Source organism: Euleptes europaea, chromosome 5 (genome assembly GCF_029931775.1).
Source record: "Euleptes europaea isolate rEulEur1 chromosome 5, rEulEur1.hap1, whole genome shotgun sequence".
Lineage (NCBI taxonomy): Eukaryota > Metazoa > Chordata > Lepidosauria > Squamata > Sphaerodactylidae > Euleptes > Euleptes europaea.
The window spans coordinates 55015288-55031294 of record NC_079316.1 but is presented as its reverse complement, the minus strand read 5'-3'; positions in this window follow the sequence as shown (position 1 = coordinate 55031294).

The following is a 16007-nucleotide window of genomic DNA, read 5'->3' as shown; positions in this document are numbered from 1 at the left end:
GGATTGGGAGGCGGCGGAGGGGGGCCTAGAGGCGCGGGGGAGGGAAGCGGAGCGTCGCCCCCTCTCGTGTGGATCGGCACGGAGGCGATCCGTTTTGGCACCGGGATGCGGGGGGGGGGGCGCGCGGCCGAAGGGATGGCTGAGGAGAGGTTGGATGGACCTGGTTTAGGGCAGGGGAAGCAGCTTACCTGGTGCTGAAAAGTCCTCCCCGGATGACGGGCGTTGGGAGAAGGTGGGGATTGCTAGACAAAGATCTCTGAAATAGAAACGCTCAGGTCATTTTCCTATTCGAAAATGGGGGGATTGGGAAATCAAGATCATCAGTATTTAGAAAAAAACAACAACCCTGTATATAAGGCAAACTATAACATATTTTCCCTTCTGTAGGGCTCAAAGATAATCTTATGTAGGCATAATATTGTCGAAGGCTTTCACGGTCAGAGTTCATTGGTTCTTGTAGGTTATCCGGGCTGTGTGACCGTGGTCTTGGAATTTTCTTTCCTGACGTTTAGCCAGCAGCTGTGGCCGGCATCTTCAGAGGAGTAACACTGAGAGACACTGTCCTTCAGTGTTACTACTCTGAAGATGCCTGCCACAGTTGCTGGCGAAACGTCAGGAAAGAAAATTCCAAGACCACGGTTACACAGCACGGATAACCTACAAGAACTTATGTAGGCATGTCCTCGCTCAAGGGCATTAAAATGTTTAGGGGCATATGGTAACTGCAAGCTGACGGAGGTCCTGAGCAAAGTGTTTGAGACTGCAATCCTGTGTCTAGTTGCTTAGGAGTGAGCCCCCCCCCCCGAACACCCTCCAAACAAGCATGCATAGGCTCGTACGATAGGCCAATGAGAAAAGCGCATTTTGTGGAGTGTCCTCATGCTAAAATAACCCATCCTCAAAGCAGGTCATAAACAGTGCAGTCCTGAGCAGAGTTACACACATGTAGCACCAATTAATTTAATGGACTTAGAATAGTGTAACTTTATTTAGGATAGCACTGGAAGAGGTCTAGGTTTTTTTTAACTCGTGCTTACAAGAAGATGTATGATGTATCTTGCTGGTTGTACAGACGTTAAATATGGACACGTTGCAACGTTTTCTGATTCAGGTGGTCCTAAATCTGCTACTTTTAACTGCCTGTTCACCTCCTACATGGATAAGCAGCAACTGTTATTTTGTGCCAGTCCAAAGACTACAGTCATTCTCTGGAATAGTTCAGAGGGTAGCCATGTTGGTCTTCAGTAGAATAGCTAGGTTCCAGTCCTGTAGCACCTTAGTGACCAACAAGATTTTGGGGGGAATGAGCTTTCAAGAGTCAAAGCTCCTTTTGTCAGATTGGTTTTGACTCTTAAACGCTTATACCCCAAAACATCTTATTGGTCTCCAGGGTGGTACAGGACTGGAATCTAGCTATTCTACAGAAGACCAACATGGCTACCCTCTGACCTATTCCAGAGAAAGACTCTGTGGTCACTCAGCCAGTATATATCAGCAAGGTGATGCTCAAAATGCTGTAATATGCTGCCACATCTGACAGTGTTTCATTCCATGCAGGATGCATGTAGATCTCAGCAGCCAGATTTGACACCCTAAAGCCTGAGAACTTTTCCTTTTCTAAGGTATCATTAGTTAAGCCAGAAGGGCCATGAGTTCCCTGTCCGTAGAAGCCTATTGTCATATTAACCAATGACATCAAGAGAGACAGGAAAAGCAGAGAGGTCAGAGAGAGGGAAGATGACGGAAAAGTTGAGTTTGATTATGCTTGTCCTTTGTTGTACTTACAGTGTCTTTTCTAGTATATGGATAATCGGAGCTAGTGTAGAGGTAAGGTGGAAAAGTTCTTCATCAACTATTACCCTGCACTATTGCTCTTTTTTCTCATTGCTCATGCATTAAAGGTGGACAGTGAGCTATGCAGTAGTTAGCCTGGGGTTGCATTGAATGTTAAAAGACCATTATTTCTGCTAGTTGGGTACAAAGCTTTGCTTTAAGTTCTAGTTGCTTTGATTTTCTGGATGGTTTGTATGTGTGTGTACACACACGCATGTTATACATACTATGTGGGTACCATGGAAAATGTTTAATACAAAAAAAATCTAGGTTCTGGGGGATCCAGACTCCTGTGTACTTTTTCGTCCAGTTGATGAGAGGGATTTTTTTTAAGTGGTTAAAGCAGGTTTGTATATATTCACTTGCCTGCTCCCAAGTGAGTTTTTGTAAATTGGATGAGCCTCCACGCATCTTCTGTTTTAGACTTTTCATGTGCCACAAAGGGACTTAAACTTGTATACATGGAAAGGCAGACTGGAAATGTTTGTAGCTTTTCTTTAAAAAGGGTTGTTTAAAGGGCTACCAGTAGGAAGAGTGAATTTATCATTGGATTTCATCTGGAAAGGAATATTATTCATTCTGCTTTCCGCTCCACAGCATAAAAGCTAGATTTTTAATAGTAAGTCTGAGGCTGCAGTACAATTCCCATGTAACTCATTCAGCTGAATAAGGATCATTGAACTCAGTGAGACATGCTTCTCAGTAAAGATACATAGGATTGTACTGTTAGCATGAAACAATAACTGAGATATGAATTGGCCCATTTCTTTGGGGTGGATTCCAACTACTGTGCTACCAATTGCATTGCCAGTCAAAGCATATAAAAAGAGAGTTGTGATGGGCTTTGTACCAACAAGCAAGGAACACAAGTAGCCATCTTTAACTGTTAGAGTTTTCTGTACCTTTATTAGTCTCTTGATAGACAAAAATACAACAGCTGTAGCTTTTACCAGACTCCAAAAGGACTGGAATTTGAACACTGGAAAAATCTGTGTAAGAGAGACTCATGCAACAATATCAGTCTAACCAAGGGGCTTCGAATACAGAGTCAATAGTGAACAGTTTGTACTCGGCCTAAACTGCCTGAAGTACCCAAGTGGCCTGAGAAGGAATATTCATAATTGTTATTCATGCTTTCCATAGGCTTCCTCAGTTATAGTGTTCTGCAATTTATATTTCACTTTATTCAGAGTATTTGGACTTTTAAGGTTGCTGACTGAATCGGTTAACAATTGATTGGGGAAGGGGCAAAAGGATTGCTTTTGTCAGAAGTTAACCAAGACTCAGTAAATAGTGGAGTGGCTGCACTTGATTAATATTTTGACCAAACTGTCTGTGACTCTGCGATAATTATTAGCATTCACTGCTGTTTAGATCTTGTTTGCATACAATTATGACTGCGACGCAACAAGAACCTGAATTGTACTTAGTTCAGCCCTAATATAAGATGGAGAAGAATAATCAAATGCTGTGCTTCAGGGCACCAGCTAGTTGACAGAGGTCAGGATATATTTGCTGCGCATATCCACCCTCCCACAACTTGTTTAACTAATTGCACCATGGACGATTAGCTAGCAGAGCTGCCTTTGGCAGACAATGCAAAAAGTCAGTTATGTTCACATCGCTTAGAACTTGCATAAGATGAGATACTTTTGTTAAATTTAGCCACTAACCTAACTAAAGATAAACGATGTATGGGGTTACACATGATAACTGCTGCTAGAATGACTTTTGCCAGGCATTGGAACCAAAAAACGACTCCAAAGATAGATGAATTGTTGGTTAAAGTAAAAGAAATATATGTATTAATTAAATTAACAACATATCAGAAAAATGGTGATACAATGAACCTAGACGAGCTATGGTTACAAACTGTAAATAAAATGGAAAATCTTATAATCAAGGGTGGAAAAGGACAACTTTCTGCGATGACAGTCTAGCTGTTTTATAGAGGACTAAACTATGAAGCTAATATAGAAATTCAGGGTGTGTTTTCTTAAGTTTACACACACATAAATATATAGTATTTTAAATTATGAAAACTGCTATATGTTTTTCTCTGTTTTGTTTTTGTTTTTGCTGTTAATTTTATTGAATAAATATAATTTTAAAAAAAAGAACTTGCATAAGAACGTAAGGATCACCTTGTGGGACCAGACCAAACATCTAATTAGCCTGCAGTAATCTGTCTCCAGTAGTGGCTGGCCAGGGACTATTGGGAAGCTCACAGCAAGGACACAGTGAAGGTAGCCATCCCCTCGTTCATTGTCCCTGCAATTGGTAAGCAGAATTTTCAGTTCTGAACATGGACATTTTATTTTTTAAATGCCCTGGCTAAGAGTCCCATGCTGTTACAATTACGTGCAATCTTGATTTAAAACACTCTAAGATGCTAACCATCACTACCATATCCTTTTTCATGTGGTAGTAAATGGCATTTAATTATTTATTGTATAAAAACGTGATTTCTTGTTTGTGCTCGGAACTAAGTACCAATCAATTTCCCTGCAGGATTTGGAGTGAGTTTTTTTGGGGAAAAGAATTAATACATTTTCTTCCTTTCATTCTCTCTAATATTAATAATTTTATAAACCTTTATCAAGTCTCCCCCCTCAATTTCTTTTAATTCCTGATGAAATAGCTAGATTCTTTGTTTGTAAGGAAAATGCTCCAACATCCCCCCCCAGTTTGCAGTGGTCCCCTTTTTGAACCTTCTCCAGTTCTGCATTCTCCTTTTGAGATGAGACAACCAGAACTTCAAACAAAATAATTCCCTGTGTTCTCCTCTTTTCTGCCTCTCTCTGCAAGACTTATCCATGTTACAGCTCAGTCTGCCTCTCTCTTCCAAGCTGTCTCACCCCAGTCGCTACTTAGATTGGCGGCTGTGGGACAAAATGGAGGGTGGATGTTGGAATGATCCATGAAAGCAATCTGTATGAGAGGACAGCTGTATCTGATCTTTAGATAAATGCCACTGATATCAAGCAGCTAAACATTTGCTGTTCTCCACAGGCAAATTTCTTTGGATTTGCACTCTAAATTCATTATTGGAGCTTTACGGCTGATCCAGCTAAACAGCAGATATTTGCTTCTCTCCTCTAATGGGATTCCACTCTCTGCTGTTTAATGATTGGCAGGCCCTCCCTGCTGCTGGCCAATAGCATGTGTGACAGTTCTCTCCCTGGCAATGCTTATATGGGTCACTCTAATAGGATATATATATATATATTGATTGATGTGTTTACCTCTGAGCTTGTTCCTAACCCCATATTTAAAATCCTCTGCACTCTGTCTATACACGTACATATAGCTCTTCCTCGCAATAATTATGGGGCATTGACAACTGTTGGAAAACTGATAATAGTATGGAATTGAAGCTGAATAGGTTTATATTAGGCTGTAGATATTTAATAGTATTTTTATTTAGGATTACTGCACATAACTATTAAATTAAACTTTAAAAATCTGGTGGATCCTGTTTCTGCTACATATGCAGATACAGAGTGTCTTTGATCATAAGAGTCATCATGAGATAGTAGGGGAGGATGATGAAAGATCTGTTGATGAAAACCTGAATTCAAGTCCCAGTTTGGCTGTTCTTGGGCAACTCACGCACTCTCAGCCTCATGCACATTTTAAATTTTGGTTACTGTTTTACAATTTTTATTTAGATATTTACAACTTGCTTTTCTCCCCGATGGAGAATCCAAACAGCTTGCATCATCATTACCCTCCTCCCTTTTATCCTTCCAACAACAACCCTGTGAGGCAGGTTAGGCTGAGAGGGAGTAACTGGCCCAAGGTCACCCATCGAGCTTCCATGGCAGAGTGGGGATTCAGACCTGGATCTCCTAAATCCTAGTCTAGCATTCTAACCACTATACCACACTGCCTTTCCTTGTAGAAGGTGCTACAATGAAGCATGATCTGGCCAAAATTCAGTGTAGATAACCACATTAGAGTGAAGCAGCACGTTCGTATGTTTCTGCCATTTAAATAACACTGCCTAGATTGTGCCCATGATTAATAAGTGTGTGTGTGTGGTTCTCTTTATGGCCATTCTTAAATAACTCTTCCCAGCTGTGTATCCCTGACCAAATAACTTGTGTGTAATTTTGCTGAGGAGTCACAGCTGATTTATGGTGACCACGTAGGGCTTTCAGAGCAAGGGGGGTTCATAGGTGGTTTCCCATTGCCTGCCTCCAGGTGGGCTTTTGAGAGAACTGTGACTGGCCACCCAGCAGTAGCATATAATCCACGTAATAACAGTTGCAGCATAATCATTGCTAAGAGTAAATACGCACAATCATAAGAACACTTTCTTGGGAGTAAATTCCACAGAATAGACCTGGGTAGGATCTATTGATAACAATAGATTCTGGAAGCTTTAAGCAGTTAAGTGCCATTGAAGAAATTCATTTACTATTTATATTGGGCCAAAGTGAAATTAATTTTTACTTAATCTGAAAAGCACATTATGACTAAAATGTAGGTTATTTCATGGGCACCCAAAATTCAAACCAACAATGGCCCTTGGCAGGAATCACTGAACTGTAGATATCCTTTGATAAACACGAGATGCTTCCAGAGTAGATAAAATCAAGTAATTGAGTTTGTGCTACCTAATTTTACAGGCACAATCATTTTACCTTTAGGGAGAATGGAGACTACTTATGCAAAATTGGCCTTTTCAAAAAGAGAATCGCTGTCTTGAAAACTGGGTTTTGCAACTAGAGTAATTTTTTTCTGGTGTATATAGTTTCCTGTCAAAATTGCCATAGATAGTTATCCTCATAATATAATATTTTGTGTATAGGCAGAGAAAGGAGGGGGAGAATGTGTCAGATATAAAATATCCCAATTTGAATTTTGTAAATCTTGAAGCTTAGCTTCATTTAAAGATCCCAGAAGACTATGTATCTCATCATGCAGTGCCTAATTATCAAGGGCCCTCCTCAGGCTCCAGTGTATCCACTTACAGTAACCTCTTTCCCAGAGAGAATTATTACTATACACTTTTCTTACTTGCAGCAAATATTTATTAATATATTTGGCTTTACATTTTCCAGGCTGTTTGGGTAGCACTTCCTGGTCCTTAAGCTTTTGGCTTGTAAGGAAATGCTTGCTCACAGTCGCTGCTTTTGTTCCCCACCCCCACAATGTTTTACTTACAAGTGAAATCAAACAGTTGTATTCTAGGAAGCAAATGCCTTACATCCTTAAGAAAAGAGACATAAGATAAACAATTTATTCCGTTCCCTTCTGAGCCAGCAATGATAACTTAATGCCATACCGTCTCATGTGCTTATTAGAGCAAAAATTTAAAAAAAGAGAGTTGCTGATTTTCACAATTGTGTTTGAACAAACCTTTTAAAATCCCACTGATATTTCTGTATGTTATTTTCACTAGAATAAAAAAACATTTCTGACCTGAATAGAATAATTTTGTTGTTGTAGGATAAACTATAGTCTTTCTGTTTAAATTGGACTACATTTTAATGGCATATAGGAACCTTAAAGTATATATGCAAACAGAGCTACTAAAGTGGAGACCACCTTGGTGTTGATTTGTTTTTCTTCCTGTCTCCTCTGTCCAGCTATTTATAGCAGAGTAAAATGTCTTTATCCCCTTTGCTGTGGACTAGCCCTGATGCACTCCTACAGACAGCCATGTGATAACAGCAATCTCTTGAGCAGATCTAATTTCTTGTAAACTGAACTTGTTGGAAAGCTCATTCTTGTATGGGGTACATAAACTACGATTTGTAAATTATTTCTGTGCATTATGGCTTTTTTTGTCTGTTGACTTTTACATCTGAAGAATTATCTGAAGATGTGAGCTGTGGCTCACGAAAGCTCATACCCTGCCAGAAATTTTGTTAGTCTTTAAGGTGCTACTGGACTCTTGCTCTTTTTCTACTGACATTTACAATGTTCTTAATCCTGATCTGCTCTCAGTGTTGTGTTGTTCTGCTTTGGTCAAAAGGTTCTACACAAAAGAGTTTAAAATTCCACACTGTAGCCTAAGAAAGCAAACATGATATAATATTAATTGACTATCTCTCACTAACTTATAGGAACTAACCAAAATGGCAGGACCCTGGTTTTTGTTTGCCATTAAGATAGTGGTTTTCAGAATCTACCCATATACCCTTCAATGTGGGAGTCTGATTGCACCTCCATGCTCAAACTGTACAGTTTTAAAAATTTATTCATTCATTTATATCCCACTATTCTCTACAGTGGTTACCCAGAGCAGCTTAACAACATTTCTCCCTTCTCCATTTAATCCTCACAACAACCCTGTGAGGTAAGGTTAGGTTGAGAGTGTGTGACTGGCCCAAAATCATCCAGCAAGCTTCCATGGCAGAGTGGGAATTGGCAACTGTGGACATTTATGCATGGTCGCTTTAACCTCCTTTATTCCCCGTTTCAGCCAGGATCAAAGTAACCCGGATTGGGGGAAACTGTATGCATTGGCTGGAATGATTAGGGATGAAACTATGTGCTAATGGAGGCATGAATACAGAAAATCAGTTTCCCAAGTTCAAATCAAGTCCCACCCCTTTAAATGCTGCTCTGTAATTGGCTGACTTCGCAGTACTCACCCTGAGAGAAGATTTCCTTCCCCCCAGACCCAACTGCCGCATAAAAAAGCATTTTAAGAACAAAAATTAAAAAACGGAGCAATCTGAAAGAAGGGGGGGGGAATCCAAGCCTCGTTTTAAAAAAGCCTTTCTTTTGCTTAGAAAGAGCTCCGAGGTAGCAGGAAACACTGCCAATCTTTGTGCTTCCCCTGCTTGGCTATCTGCATGCTGCCTTGAAGAGGGATTTGGAAAAGTGTGGGGCAAAGCTCAACTCGAAAACAGAGTATGCATATTCTGTGACTCCGGAATGAGCCAGGATGAACGGTTTAATTCGGACCAGAAGAGGAATGGGAAAAGCTGGGTTCGTTTTGCATTGAAAACGTGTTGAGCTTCCAAGGAATGAGGTAACGTGCATACTGAAAAATTTGATCTTGGCTGACACAGGGAATAAAGGAGGGTAAAGCGACCATGCATAAATGACCTGGGTGTTCCAGATCCTAGTCTGACACTCTAACCACTATACCCCACTGCTTCTCCCGCAGTACCTTCAGCAAGTACTTCTCTTTTGTACTGTCCATATGCATTTATTTTGGTGTGTTTGCACCTGCTGAGGTGAAGTATTTTACTGCTGAAGTTTAAGAGAGTAGGTACAAATGCACCCTGAATCATTAATCAGCAGAGCTATAAGAAAAATGACAAGGAGCCTTTGTTTCAAATAATTGCTGTCCTTTGGAATTTGTTAACTATTACGCAGTTAGTTCTAGCACTACAATTATTAATAGAATTTACACACATTAACAAGCTTGCAGTGTACTGTGTGAAAGCAGTATTTATTGACAGATGTTAGCCATTCATGGTCAGCTAAGCTTGTATTTATGCTGTGTGTATATTTGAGAATGGACAAGAATTGCAGGCACTTGGGTAATCATCTTAAACTGCCATCCTAAATTCCCAGCCTGAAAGAATTATACTGTGGGTTGGTGTGTCTGTTCACTGTCTCTTTTTGGAGCACAGTCTGCCCGTCTTTACATACTTAAAACAACCACAGGAAGTGCTAGTTCTGACTAGGCCTGCTCGGTATTATAATGCCTGAATTGCAAAATGTTTTATAAAATAAAACTAGATCCCCACAAAAAGCGAATAATTTAAACACTAGATAGAGTGGCAAGAAGCTAGAAGGGAAAACAGTGCATAAGGAAACCTTGTTTGCTGAGGGTGTATTTGCATGACCATTGCAACTCAAACTGACTTTCCAGCCATGTCAACCTCCAGCATTCCAGTCTTACTCCTATTACAGCTATGACCAGGATGCTGCCTCAGACATTTTTTAGTTGTTTGTGGTGGCATGCCAATAGCCAGTGTGTACTCAATTCAGCATGTAGTACATATTGCCCCACCATTCGGTGTGGACACTGCTGGGAGCCAGCACAGACTGAATGGTATATAACTGGGCCCTGATGGGTCTATAATAGGTAGGGTCTCTTTAATATTACTTAGGGCCTAACTACACAGTTGCAGAGTCCTTGGGTTCTGTCTGCATCCACCATGAAAACTTTCAGAAGAATCAGAATTGTCTTAAACCATGCCATTAGTTTTTTAAGGGCCAGTATGGTGTAATGTTTCAAGTGTCAGACTAGAAGTGGGGAGACCAGGGTTCAAATCCCCTTTTGGCCCTCATATAGTAACCTTGGAGCAATCACTCTCAGCCTCATCTACCTCACACTGTTGCTGTGAGGATAAAGTGGAACAGAAGAAGAAGAGTTGGCTTTTATATGCCGACTTTCTCTACCACTTAAGGGAGACTCAAACCGGCTTACAATCACCTTCCCCTCCCTACAACAGACACCCTGTGAGGTAGGTGGGGCTGAGAGAGCTCTAACAGAACTGTAACTTGCCCAAGGTCAGCCAGCTGGCTTCGTTATAGGAGTGGGGAAACAAATCTAGTTCATCAGATTAGCCTCCGCCACTCGTGGAGGAGTGGGGAATCAAACCCGGTTCTCCAGATCAGAGTCCACCTCTCCAAACCACTTCTTTTAACCACTACAATACAGGGGAGAAATGTGTGCTCCCCAGTGATCCTTGGAGAAAAGGCAAGATCAAAATCTGATAGACATTTCTCAGCTTTAATCATAGTGCATTGTGGGTGAAAGCTGCTGTCTATCTGTACTCTCCAATTACCATTTTAAACGATCTTTCTTACTGATCACTACACTGATCACCACTTCAGTCTTAGCAACTTATGTGTGTGCATGACAGCTGAGATGATGAAATGGTTCTCCGACAACATAGTTCAGTTAAAAGAAATTAGTAGAATGGAAAGTTTATTTGTCATATTGTGATATCAGAAGCATGTCAGAATAATCAAAGCAAGGTAAACTTAGAGCCATTAAAGAAAGTAGAAATTTAAAAGACCGGATGTTCCAGAACTGGAATGGTTCGTGCATACATGGAAAAAGAATACCAGTATGATAAAGCAAATACGCCTTAGAAAAAGTAAGCTCTCCTCTTTAGAAGTGTTATAAGCCCTTTCTATTTGGGCTGCATTTTGAGCCTGCACTTAAAACTGATAGAAAGTTAGTGGACTTTGCGGGTGGAATTTTTAAAATCCAATCCAATTAATGTTTAAATTGCAGAGGCAAGAGGCATGACACTCTTGCCTCTCTACTAGCTGTTACAACAAGCTTTTGACCCAACAGATGAGGCTCTGCAACCTAGCTGAGGGTGCCAACCCAGGAACTGAAGACCACTGTCCCAGAAGGAAAGCGCACTTATCTGTAAACGAGACATCCACAAGATACATACTTCAAAAGGCACAAGCTTTGACAAGTGCCTTAAAAAGAATTAGATCTCCCAGGGTATAAATATGAGTAATTTAATCTTTACATCCCAGTTTGTTGAGAATTGCAACTCCTAAGAAAATTTCTCATCCTTATGGGCCATGCACATATACTTGCAGGCTCCTTGTCTTTGCTTGTCTGTGTGTCTGTTTTCTCTTTCCATGAAGATTGAACCTCAGGGCCAAACTACATGTTGGGGTTTTTAAAGAGATGGGTCCAGGGAACTTGGGTCCCCCACAGCCATATAGCAGCTGCGGGTAATGGCTATTAAAAATAAAGCTGAGACTGTTTGGCCTTGGAATGCCACTGCAGGGGGAGAAAGGGCTCCTGCCCCCTCCCCCAGCTATTTTCCTGCATGGAAACAGTGATGGTGGGGGAGCTATTTCCTCGTTTTTGCTACTCTGTATGAGAGTATTTTGTATGTGTGGAGCAGTAAAACTGGGAAATAACCCCCCTCCCATGCTCTGTTCAGCACAGGAAAACAGCTGTGGGGGGGGGGGGAAGAAGGAACCCTTCATCCCCGCACAGTGGCATTCTGAGCCCAACCAGGCTTTCCTTTGTTTTTAAAAAGCTGTTCCCTGCAGCTGGAGCGTAACTCTGGGAACCCAAGTTGGGCCCAGGAAATCCAGACCCAACTCTTTAAAACCCTGAATGTGTAATTTGGCCCTGAGAGACTCTGGTTGGGAGCCCTGCAGAAGAGCTTCAATTTTGACATGCCTTCAAGATGGGGCAGGCTGGAGCTTAAGTGATGTGATGTCACAGAGGGTTGCCTGGATCAGAGCTGTCATTAGAATATGATGTTGTGGATTCCTTGCAGGGAGCATTGACCAGGATGCTAGCTAGCACTCTTCCATCAGAAAACCAGCCAGGAGAGATAAGACTGAGGAACCTGATAACTGTGGAAAGGGATGGAAGGTTGCTATTTACATTATGTTAGTACTTGAAAAGAAAAGCTACCTCCATTGTTTTGTGCCTAAATGCTCAAGCATTCTCCCCCCACCAAAATAAATCACCATAGTGGCTGTTTCGAAAGCTGTTTGAATGCCCTGATAACGTTATTCTTCCAGCTTGAATACTGTTGATGTTATTTTGGCAAACATTCTTAAATTATCATTCAAATCAACCAGTAGAAAGCCTCACTTGAATCAACCAATAGAAAGCTAGATCTGAATCAGTGCATAAACTGCTGGATGACAACCTTTCCTATATAGATTCTGCTAAAACTTTCTGTCTTCAGGGAAGCCTTTCCTCATCAACTGGTGAGGAACTCCTATGTAGCCACCACAGAATCTCTACGTCAGGCAGAGGATCTTGTGGTATGTTAGTGTATACAGCCAGGTCAGTCAGGGTGCTGGCCAGGCCTGCTGGGACTTGTTACTCCCCTGAACAAGCCGAGGGTGTATTTCCAGAATACACTCAACTCATCAGTGGTACTGTACAGGTGAAAAAAAGGACTGAGTGGGTAAACTTTTTCAGGGCAAATTTGCATTACTGATCTTATTGGGAAATCTTTGAAATGCTTCTAGGGACTCAAGGATTCCCCCAATCACAGTTTGGAAACCACTGCTGTAGATTGTCTATGTTACCCCTTGATCCAATATGCTAATACTGCCTTTCCTCTTTCAAGGAAAAGCTCAAGGTCTTTGTCTTAAGCTTCATGAAGGGGCCTGAACAGGAGCTTGAATGGCATGAAGGGTAAAGACAAGATGGAAATAATGAAGTTGTGTTGACTTCATTAAGCATAACAAATGTGGCTGAAATAGGGATGTCAGCCTCCGGGTGGGACATGGGGATCCCCTGGAATTACAGGCCTTTTATGCATGGCTGTTAACCTCGCAGTCACCCCTCTGATGAGTTTGGGTCTTTGTTTTGATTATGCATGCTGGTTTCAACCGTCAGAGGTTGCCTTGCTGTCTCCCTGTGTTTTCCCGCATTTTGCCCATGTTTTCAAATTTGAAATAAAACAGGTTCCTGAAAACGCGGACAAAACGCACAGAAACACGGGGAGAGCGAGGCAACCTCCGACAGTTGGAAACGGCATGCATAATCAAAACAAGGACTCAAAGTCATTGGAGGGATGATCGCGAGGGAAACAGCCATGCATAAAAGGCCACAACTCATCTCCAGACTACAGAGATCAGGTCCCTGCCCTCCCAGGCTCCATCCCCAAATCTCCACGAGTTTCCCAACCTGGATCTGGCAACCCTACCCTCCCATCCCCTGCTGGTGGCCAGGCAACTCTAGGCTGAAAGTATTGGGATTGGGTGGGTAGTTTACAAAGCATCAGATGGATAACTTGTAATTTGAATTTTGTTAACTTTTCATACCACAGGAAAATATTAAATGCTATTAGTTTGTATCCAATGCCTAGTCCAGCACTTATATTAATACTATTTCTGGCAAATTATGCCAATTAACAGTGCAATCCTAAATTACACCCGTCTATGTCAGTTGAAGTCAGTGAGGTTAGAAGGGTGTAACTCTGTTTATGATTGGTTCTTGTAGGTTATCCGGGCTGTGTGACCGTGGTCTTGGTATTTTCTTTCCTGACGTTTCGCCAGCAGCTGTGGCAGGCATCTTCAGAGGAGTAACACTGAAGGACAGTGTCTCGGACACTGTCCTTCAGTGTTACTCCTCTGAAGATGCCTGCCACAGCTGCTGGCGAAACATCAGGAAAGAAAATACCAAGACCACGGTCACACAGCCCGGATAACCTACAAGAACCCATGAACTCTGACCGTGAAAGCCTTCGACAATATTCTGTTTAGGATTGCACTGTATAAAGTTTCAACTAAGATACTCCATTTTGATAAGCTTTAGTTTTCATTTACTAAAAGACATTGTTTTGAGAATTTTAGAGTCAGTATGTATGGGGGATGTGGAAACAGGTTCTGGGAAGGAATTTATAATACCTGCAGATACCACAGATCAGTGACCAAGCTAGAACTAGAAAACAGATTGTTTGACTCATCCAGGGGACATTCTGGTTGATCTTTTTTATATGGATGTAATGAACAGCTTGAACATATTTACATATCAGTACCCAGATGCCCTCCAGCTGATACTTTTTTCATAACAGCACAGGTGTTTAAGCTCTTGCATCACCAATGAACACCATTATTTCTAGCATTTTTGCATTGCAAATAAATTCACAGGCGTATTCTGTTTTCAAACCTTGAAAAGGATTCTCAGCTCAAGGGTCTGAAATCTGCTGAACTTTTCTTAATCGCACAATGCAGAGAATTGGGATGTTTGCAAGAGCTAAATCCAGAAAATGCTGATATGTGAATGTCTCATTTGCCCAGAATGGTTCACAAGATAAATACAAAGGGCTTTGGACAATCAAAATCATTACTAGGTAAGGAATTCGTGCTGTGGCTTGTAGTAACTAAGAGTCAAGATGAGAGGGTGATATGGATTACAGGGTTTTATATAAGTGGGGTTTGTCTGGCTCATTTAGCAGCTTGGCTGAAATTCTGTACGCTTTCAGATCTTGAAATGTTGATGTCAATGATGTGGCTCCATGGTTTTTCCATGTGTTGATGCTGGCATTCATAGTGGTTCCTAACAGCAGGGGGAGCTGCATGAGTTAGAAAGATGTCCTTCAAACTAGAAAAATGAAAAGAAGGTATAAATCTGAGGACCTTGACATATATGGCCCTCTAGCATAGTTTGTGGATTAACAAAAGAGACTTTGAATGGATCCCATGCATGGAAAATCACATTAAGAGCTTGTACTCTTTTTCATCTTTCTCCTTTTTTCCTCAGCCTACCTCAGATCTCTGGCAAAAGTTTGTTGGTTCCCTCTGTACGACACTTCTAAAAGCCATCCTTTCTTGTCTACCAGTTCTACTAAACCCCTTAATCAGACTTTCATTCCGCATATTGATTATTGTAATGTTTTGCTTCCCAATCTTTCTGACTCAACTGAAGCCTGTTATCTCCGTTCTTAACTCCTTTGCACAATTTTTCTTTCCTCACACTTCAATCATGTCACACCTCTGTAGGCTGGATCCAAAAAACCTCAAATATAACAATTTTGTGGAAGTTTTTGCCACTTTCACCAGCCCTCTACACCCCATAAAAAGCCAACAATGTGGCTTGGGGAACCTGCAGAAATGGCATGATATGAAGTACAGGAGTTGGGAGCCCTTAGGGCAGGATCCTTTGGTTAAGCTCTTCTTCAACTTGTGAAAGAGATGGGGCAGGTGATTTCAGCCAATTCCTCTTTCTGCTGCAACCCCTGCACTGCATCCCACATTTTTCCGGAGGGTCTCACAACTTTCAGGAAAGGCTTTTTGATGGGCCCTTCTGCCAAGTTGCATTTTGAAGTTGAACACGAGCCAAACTGAATTCGTCACTTTTCCTGCATCCTTCCTCTTGGGCACGTACACATTAACTCCTTTGCCAAGACCAGGTGCTTTTTAAAAATCAGTATTGCAGTGATAGACCGTTTCTTTTGTTTGAAGTAGCTAGGGCTTTCATTTAGGTCTTGGTTGTTTCTTGTCTTGATTATGCTGATGCTTTTCTTCTTGAGATCCCATTTTCTCATCTTCCTTCAGTTCTCAGTTTTGTTCTTGTCGCATTATTCTGATCACATATAGGGTTGCCAGGTCCCTCTTCGCCAGCAGTGGGAGGTTTTTGGGGTGGAGCCTGAGGAGAGCGGGGTTTGGGGAGGGACTTCAATGCCATAGAGTCCAATTGCCAAAGCGGCTATTTTCTCCAGGTGAACTGATCTCTATCGGCTGGA